This window comes from Nyctibius grandis, chromosome W (assembly GCF_013368605.1).
Source record: "Nyctibius grandis isolate bNycGra1 chromosome W, bNycGra1.pri, whole genome shotgun sequence".
In the NCBI taxonomy this organism is placed as follows: domain Eukaryota; kingdom Metazoa; phylum Chordata; class Aves; order Nyctibiiformes; family Nyctibiidae; genus Nyctibius; species Nyctibius grandis.
Window position 1 is genome coordinate 22,893,087 of NC_090694.1, and position 9,366 is coordinate 22,902,452.

Here is a 9,366-nt window from a genome sequence, read left to right on the forward strand (position 1 = left end):
CAAGAGGATGTCACTCAGCAGGACCTTCCTGTACAGAGATCACCCTCAGTGTTAAGAGATGTTATAAGTAGCCACTGCATCCAGCAGCTACAGGGCCTGGTGATTCCTCCTGACTGGAGCCCAGCCAGGAGACTTTAGGGTCTCTGTCCCAGGCTGATAGACGCAGCTGCTGCTTTCACATTTGCAGGTTCAAGCAGAGGCTGAGAGTGTATCCATCCCAGACACACACACACAGAAGACACCAACACAGCTGGCTACACACTACTACTACAGATAAGAATCTGCCTTTAACAGCACCTACATATAACACTACCAGGACTCACATAAAACATAAGTATAGATAGCCAAGTCCCCTTCCTTCTCTCTGGCTGGTAAAGACTGAAGTTCACAAGTGAGAGCACACACTCCCTCACTCTAGTTTCACAAGCACATGTACTTTTGCAGATCCCTCGCATGCTGGCACGGACCTTCTGTTCGTTCGATACCCCTGCCTGGATCCTGAGCCCTCTTACCCATTCCAGAGGTCTCCTACTTGCCGCCTAGTCCAGCTTGATGCTTGCTAGCAGATGTATGTGCTCAAAGACTCACACACCCATCTCGCAGGCACTCCACACTCCCAGGTCATCCCAAATACCATCACGGACCCTCTGCCCATCTGATATCCCTGCACAGACCCTGGGCCTCCTACTCGCCGGCTAGCCCAGATTGAAGTTTGCTAGCGAATTACACACACAGTCCCCCACGCACACCAGGTTTGGGGAAGATACAAACACTGTGGGAACTGCCCCAGCAGCTGACATCCAAGCACATGGCCCTGTTACCTATCTTACTCCAGTCACTGGTGCTGCGACCCTCACTCACCCTGCCCCGCCCCCCCAGGAGCTGTGCCCAGGACACATACCAGTCCCATCTAAGTGGAGATGAGACCCTCACTCCAGTGACTGGCACTGAGACACCCCTATTCGCTTCAGTTGCTGACACCACAGGCCAGGGGGCACCTACACCCTTGTCTGACTCCAGTTGCTGGCACCCAATCCACTCATGTCTGTCTTGCCAGTAGCTGGCACCTAGTCCTTACAGCACTCACACATAAAGGGTAGAGGGTGAGATTACACAGAGAGATAGTTAAGAAAGGACTTACTAAGAAGATAGGACAGACTGCAGTGATCAGGCACAGGGCTTAGTCAGACAAGCATACTAAACGACCCCATTTTATATGACTAGCCCCTTTTATACCTGTTTCTGTCTATTCCCCACTTTGTTCCTCTCCAATCCCCTTCCCCTAAATGTTCCCTAAAAGATTTTGGAACAGGTCCCCCCTGAATATCCCAAATTCTCATGTGCCTCTTGTTTCCCGCTTCTTATCAGTTACAAAGTCCAGGTGGCCCTCTCCAAAGCTATGCCTGTAGTTTCTTGATGGCCCATCAATTAGTGACTTTTGGTCCTTGGCATTGTCTCTGTTATCCCTTGTCTACCAGGCTTGTGTCTCTGTGTGTTCTTATTAATCGCTTCCCCCTTTACTTATTATCTCCTTTTGCATTGAAAAAGCCCTTGATCAGACAACCTTAATGAAGCAGATGATAGACTCTCCTTTCACATACCCTTTGTTGTGGTTTAACCCCAGCCAGCAACTAAGCACCACACAGCCACTCGCTCACTCCCCCACATCCCCAGTGGGATGGGGGAGAGAATCGGAAGAGTAAAAGTGAGAAAACTTGTGCCTTGACATAAAGACAGTTTCATAGGTAAAGCAAAAGCTGTGCGCACAAGCAAAGCAAAACAAGGAATTCATTCACTACTTCCCATCGGCAGGCAGGTGTTCAGCCATCTCCAGGAAAGCAGGGCTCCATCATGCATAAAGGTTACTTGGGAAGACAAAGCACCATACCTCCAAGCATCCCCCCTTCCTTCTTCTTCCCCCAACTCTATATGCTGAGCATGATGTCATACAGTATGGAATATCCCTTTGGTCAGTTGGGGTCAGCTGTCCTGGCTCTGTTCCTTCCCAGCTTCTTGTGCACCCCCAGTCTAGTCGCTGATGGGGCAGTGTGAGAAGCAGAAAAGGCCTTGACTCTGTGTAAGCACTGCTCAGTAATAACTAAAACATCCCTGCATTATCAACACTGTTTTCAGCATAAATTCAAAACACACCTCCAGAGTCTTTCATCTCTGCAACACCCCATTGGCTCTTACTGCTCCCCTTGCTCCTTCTGCAGTAGCTGTAGTCTCTAATAAGAGATAATCCTTCCAAACAGTAAGATGTACCAAGTTATAGGGAGAATTTCCAAGGAAAGTGACAAAGCATGAAGGACTTCTTATTATCAAACAAAACACTAGAAAATATTAAGATGCGTTCATGTAAGCATATGCAACATTGAAACACTGCAGCTAAAACAACATTACTTTGATTCTAGAACCTTAAGGTTAGGAAGAGGTAAATCTGGTCATTTTACACATTCTGTATATTTCAGGCTAAGTATTTTACTTGACTAATCTGTATCATATCAATGTTTAATTTAAGGGAAGAATCTGTCCCTTATTTAGTGCCTTATCTGGCAGCTCTTAGTGCCAGCACTGCTCCTATGGTGCTTTATTTTTTACATTAGTATTGGGTGGTCAATTTGGTTTTATTTGCATAGGAACTAAGGAAATAGATAGCTGGATGAGGTCTCTGAAAGAGACATTCCAGAAGTAGTTACAAGTTGCATCTTTGTAGATTTATTTACAAATAAGAATAGTGAGAAATTAAATGAGCAGGCAATCAGTTAACTGATTGCCCAGTCTTGCCCAAGACTGGGAGAAGGTCTAACCATGTACGATGTAGAAATGCTTAGACCATAAGGACCCAGTGATTTCTGAAGTTTCAAATTTGTATTTTCTGTAAGTAAACATAGCATAACAAGCTGCATTATGCAGTACTTTCCACTGTGAAACACAAAGTGATACAAAAAAAAAGTAACCTCCAATCAGATTGTTCTTGCTCTAATCTAAAGATAGCTGGCAATCAGAGAGGTATTGTAGACTACATGTTTCTTTTCAACTAGTGGAAGCATCTTTTTGTGGAATTATATGAGTGTCAAAATAAAAAGCTAATGGAGGAAAAATGTTTAAAGAAAATAAACTGAATATGGTTGAAAGACACTGAAAAATAATATATCTCTCTATTTGCCTTTAATGGGAAGCCATTGTTGGAGTTTAAAGCAAAGTAATATTTTAAGCAATAGCATTTTCTTTTTATAAAAAACTTTTCCCTAAATGTGGTACTTCAAGAAGAATTTTCTCCATTTTTGTCATTTCTTTAAGAACAACAATTCCAGCTTCACTTTATATTATTATTCTATTCATTTAAAAACAATTGGTATTAAATATAGGTGGCATGTTACACTTCAAAGAAAAAAATCAAATTACAGGTGTAAAAAAGGGTCCATCTGATTAATGCATTGATACTTGAAAGTTTCCACTTCCAAAACAGCAATTTAAGATTTTATTATAATCATTTTACAACACCATGTACAATGGAAAACTGTATTGTATATATATTAAATACTACATCTTTTTAAGGGATAAGTTGCAAAATGTTGCTTTTTGATGATGTGAGGTTAAGCAGGTTCTTTGTATTACCAATGACTCTTTTTTAATGCTATGAGGCCACACATGAAGAAATCCTAATCTTCAGTTTCCTGCTGATCTCACTGAACATGAATTCAAGATTCTTGTGTGCTGAGTCAACAAAATGAAGTAATTGGTGTGGAAATCCTTATTCACATAGACACACATGGAGTATTGGGAGAAAGGGGTAGGAGATTGCTATTATACTCTATTGCAACCTACTGCTTTTGGAAAGCAGTATTATAGCTCAAGTTTGGTAGAATTGTGAACATTCTTGAGAAGAAACAATAATTTTACTGGGGGAATCACCAGATTCTCCTATAAAGTGCAAGACAGTTTCACATTTTCTCATAGAAAAATCAAAGATAAAACTGACATTTGGGGACAAAAGCACATATATCTCTGCAATGCTTCCAAAATGCATTCTTCCTATGTTTTGGACTAGTTTTACTTTTATCAGCTTTTACAACTTGGTGTTCTAATTTGATACAGAATCAATACCAATAAGGAAGGTAGATTCCCCCCCCCCTCCTGCCTTCCAACAAACGTGAAAACTAAAAAAATCCTAGTCCCTTTGTTCTATCAATATGGAAACAAATCGTATGCCATGCAACTCAAAAAAAGTTATGTAGTCTTCTGGAATTTAAACCTGCTGTGTTTTCCCTCACCCTCCCAAAATTTTGTGACATGCCAAAAATGGAATTCTCAACTGAAATTAAAACAGTTTTTTCATTGAACATACATTATTATCTTCCCTGAATTTTCTCTTAACCCAACCACTAATAAAAAGATTGTCTTCACCATAATGGCAGAAAGGGAGGAGTGTTAAAAAGGAAGGAAGTTCCAATATGAAAGTTGGTACATTAGTGTAGCTCTGAAAGGAATTTACCACTGCTTGCTCCTCTCCCCCAAGAATCCACTTGGAATATAGATCACAAGGAACAAAAGAAAATTATGAATATGCAACATGTAAAAGGATCTAAAGAATCTTCATTTTGCTGCTTTCTACAAACATTACTACCAACAGACGTATTGGCAATGTGGCAAAACCTGTGGAATTTAAACTTACACTGCAATTATAATTAATACAGCTGGGTATAAAGCCTGTGCCTGTGTACATACTCAGCCCAGAACAGTTTCTGGCCCAGAACAGAACCCCCTAGACAGTTTCTGCCTAGATGAGATAATTGACCAATTGATAAAGGACCCCCCTTCCCAGGCAGTCCTGGCTCCATGTTGATAAGATAAGCAATAGATTGACAGGAACTCCAGAGGCAATCCCTGCTTTGCACAGATAAACTGACCAATTGATAGATGCTATTTGTATGTTTAGATATGTTTATTATTGGATAGGACAATAGTTAAGATGTACATAGTTAAGATAGCTTAACTACTCAACAGAAACTGATCATGCATATGCTAGAGCAGTATTGTATGACCAGGAGCTAGCTAGATTATGAGAATTTACAGAACAGTTTAGGGAGTCTCATATGATCCAGCTGAAGATGCCATTACAAGGACCCTTGCAATTGAGACAGCTGTCAACATCCAGGCAACAACTGGCCATCCCGTTTGAGCGATTCCCCAAATGAGCATTACCCTATGCAGAAGACTGCAATAAATCAGTTTCTTTAAATAACACACAGTGTGTGAGTATGCAACAGCACACAGTGATTGTACAACTGAATCCTGACCACAGAATCTTCAACTCTAATATTTTTTCTCTTCCAGATTTCCACCATCTGTTCCACACTTCTGATGTATCACCTAGAAGTGACCTTCAACCCTGTCAAGTTTCCAAGATGGACAGCAAAGGCTTCCTATTGAAGAAATCCATTACATAAGGCAAAGCTACAACATAATCTCTAACTTTCCTTGAAAATAGATCCAACACTGTAGAAAAAGAAAATAGTTTAAAGTAATTGGACTATTTTGTTTCTTCCTTTTATAGTTAGAAAGAAGCTTTTCGGATCTTGGAAAGACCATAAGGGAAAGTAATTGTCTTACTCTACCATAGTGTATGACTGCCAGGGCCCAGAGTGCACCAACACTCTGCAACCTCTTCCCTGCTCCCCACCAAGGATTTGTCTGCCTGCACTCAAGGCCAGCTCTGACATAGCACAGTTGTGTAACCTGGGATCAGACTGCTGAGAAAGAGCTGGGAAAAGCCTCAGTGCAGGGGCTACTCCTTTCACTCAGGACCTTGGTCCTTGCCTGAGCTACACTATAGGCATGCTATGTACACTTGTACCTGGCCATGTACCTTGTTGATCCTGTCCTTGCCTTGTTGACTTGATTTCCTGGCTTACCTTGGACCTGCCTTATCACTATGGCCTTGCTTATCACTGGACTGTAACTGACCCTGGTCACTGTCACCAGACCTGCTCTGCTCTCCTTGTTCAGGTGCTATGAGACTGCATCCCTTGTTGTTGAGGCCATTGCCTCTGTCTGCCTTTCTGTCACCCTCAGCTCCCAGCTCGCCTGCTCTTGTGGAGCAGCCACTCTTGCTGCTCCCTGACAATGACCACCAAATCAACTGGAAACTTTAAATATTTTTTTTTTACCAAGTTGTAACTAGCATGTTTGTCCAATATTTGAAAGATAACTGGTGTCCTGGTTTGGCCTAAACCAGGCCAATTTTCCTTTCAGTGATTTTTACTTTCAGCTAAGTCTCTTCTAAGTAACTGCACTTTCTGAAACTAACTGCATGTTTTGCAGACAGTGTCTGCTTCTAGGACTGATAACACTCGAAGTTTGTAGTTATCACTGAGGCACCGGTAGGGATGTTATGCAGAAAGGTTCTTGCTGTACTTATTCCTAGAGAAACCAAGGTCACTGCTAAATTCCTCACTGCTTACGAGTGAAGAGCCGAAGGGGGGTCGCACCTGCAGGGAGGAGCGGACAGGACAGGTGACCCAAAATTGACCAATGAAGGTATTCCATCCCATACATGTCATTCTCAGTATAAAGCGGGGGGATCACGAGGGTCTCGCTTTCTTTCTGCTATGGCCAGTGTCCGAAGAGGACTCTGTCTGGTTTCCTGCTGCCCCCGATCCTGATCCGTGCATTCCTGAATCCAGCTCTCGACCGTCGCTAGGCCCAGCCTGGGCCATCCCAGAGCCTGCCCTGCAGTGCCGGTGGTGACGTGGCCGGCCGACATCGGGGGAGCTCGATCTTGGTTTTGTATATATATTTGTATATATTTGTATATATTTGATTATTCCAATATTATTATTATACTCTTTTTCATTATTATAGTTTATTAAAACTGTTTTAACTTTCCAACCCATAAGTCTCTCTCCCTTTTCTCTTTCCCTTCAGGTGGGGGGGAGGGTTAACAGAGAGCATCTGCCACAGGTTTAATAGCCGGCCCAGCTTTAAACCGTGACACTGGACTCCAAATCTGGACATACTTCCAAATTATGAAAAAATGCAGAGTCATTCTGAAAAGAAACTTTGTTTTGTAATGAGCTGAAAATGCTATAAACAAACTGAGTCTTAAGTTATTCCACCAGTTCAAAACACTTGTGCAGTTATCAGAGCGCTGACAGGCAGCTAGCATTCCAACTTTCAAGGAAGATTAATTAAATTTGACTAATACATGCCCTTTCCCGTGCTTCTCAAGGCAGCAAGAAAGCTTATTATACAGTGTCAAACTTGAAAATAACGTAACACAAGTTACATGTTACACTAATGTTAATCAATTTGTGTTATTAAGGAGAGGAACTGTTAAGGAAAAAACACAAACAAGAACAGAAACATGACAGCAAGTCTTGACAGTAATTCCACCTGAAAACTTTTCCCTTCTGTATTCCACCCATATATTACTGATATATCTTATAGCCCACATATACATTACTGGTATATCACTTAACACAATGATTCTAATGCACATCTCTACAGACTGAAAGCAATCCAGTTGTGAGCATGATCCCTTGCTAAAAGATTAGGAAAGCACTTGTATAGTGCTAGACAGGATGATATTTTAAAGCTTCAGTAATGAATAATAGGTTCCTGTCTGTAAAACCTGGAGTTGCCATCTCCAAATATAGAAAAGAAAGCCATTGCAAAAAAACTCTCAGCATTGTTAACTAGCTCAAACCTCAAAAGGCACAAGTGATAGGAGTAAGACACGTTACTGTGCCTAACATATTAACAATGACATTCCCTGCTCACTGCAGGGGGGTTGAACTAGATGACCTTTAAAGGTCCCTTCCAACCCAAACTATTCTATGATTCTATGACATTACCACTATTTATTACCTGTGAGGGTCAGTATGGTAAACCACAAATATTTAGAATAGCAAGGGAATGCAAGCAAGAAGAAAAATATGTTACAGAACAACTATCGTCTCTTTAATCAACTAAAAAGATTGTCTTGAGTGAAGTAAGTACATATACTTCTTAAAAAGCCAGAGAGATTTCAAAGTGTAACAATGAAAGTTAGCTCCTGGGCCTGGAAAACAAACACTATTAGTACAGTAATATCAATGTGATTCATAAAAAAATGCACCTTGTAAATGGAACATTTATACAAACCTCACCTTGTCACTGTCATTGCTGCAAATGTGATCTTGATGGATTGACTGGCATTGAAACGAAGTGCCAATGCTACCTACAAGAGAAGCAGGGGAGGGGAAGGAAAAAAATTCATTAAAATGAAAATCCAATTCCTATGAACACTAAAAATATAGACAACTGTACCAGCCAGAAACTATTTTTACACAGCAGAGAGATTTACTTTCAAAGAATCACAGAATCACAGAATCACAGAATGTTAGGGATTGGAAGGGACCTCGAAAGATCATCTAGTCCAATCCCCCTGCCGGAGCAGGATTGCCTAGACCATATCACACAGGAACGCGTCCAGGCGGGTTTTGAATGTCTCCAGAGAAGGAGACTCCACAACCTCTCTGGGCAGCCTGTTCCAGTGTTCGGTCACCCTCACTGTAAAGAAGTTTTTCCTCATATTTAAGTGGAACCTCCTGTGTTCCAGCTTGCACCCATTGCCCCTTGTCCTGTCAAGGGATGTCACTGAGAAGAGCCTGGCTCCATCCTCATGACACTTGCCCTTTACATATTTATAAACATTAATGAGGTCACCCCTCAGTCTCCTCTTCTCTAAGCTAAAGAGACCCAGCTCCCTCAGCCTCTCCTCATAAGGGAGATGTTCCACCCCCTTAATCATCTTCGTGGCTCTGCGCTGGACTCTCTCTAGCAGTTCCCTGTCCTTCTTGAACTGAGGGGCCCAGAACTGCACACAATACTCCAGATGCAGCCTCACCAGGGCAGAGTAGAGGGGGAGGAGAACCTCTCTCGACCTGCTGATCACACCCCTTCTAATACACCCCAGGATGCCATTGGCCTTCTTGGCCACAAGGGCACACTGCTGGCTCATGGTCATCCTGCTGTCCACTAGGACCCGAAGGTCCCTTTCCCCTACGCTGCTCTCCAACAGGTCTGCCCCCAACTTGTAATTGGCCTCGGAACCCTTGTATCCTCGACTCCAAAATCCTAGGGGTCGACCTCGAGTCTCCCCTGGTACTTTCTGCCAGAGGCTCCAGGTAGGACCATTGTCCCCAGCTGAGGTGTAGAGCACATTTTTAACATCTTGTCCCGTACGGACTGGTCCAAGGGCTACTGCATGCACAATCTCTTGTTTAATCTGTTCAAAAGCCTGTCGTTGTTCAGGGCCCCACTGAAAATCATTCTTCTTTCTGGTCACTTGATAAAGAGGGCGTACAATCTGGCTGTAAT

At 42.4% G+C, this 9,366-nt stretch overlaps 1 protein-coding gene across 1 annotated transcript in view; it reads right to left on the reverse strand.

Moving 5' to 3' along the window:
- Nucleotides 1-8,220, reverse strand: part of LOC137675703 (E3 ubiquitin-protein ligase RNF38-like) — a 182,768-nt gene extending 174,548 nt beyond the window's left edge. The window contains exon 1 of the mRNA XM_068421896.1: nt 8,154-8,220. The gene's annotated coding sequence lies outside the window, so the exon portion shown is untranslated. The remainder of the gene's footprint in view (nt 1-8,153) is intronic.
- Between the last annotated feature and the right edge of the window lie 1,146 nt (nt 8,221-9,366).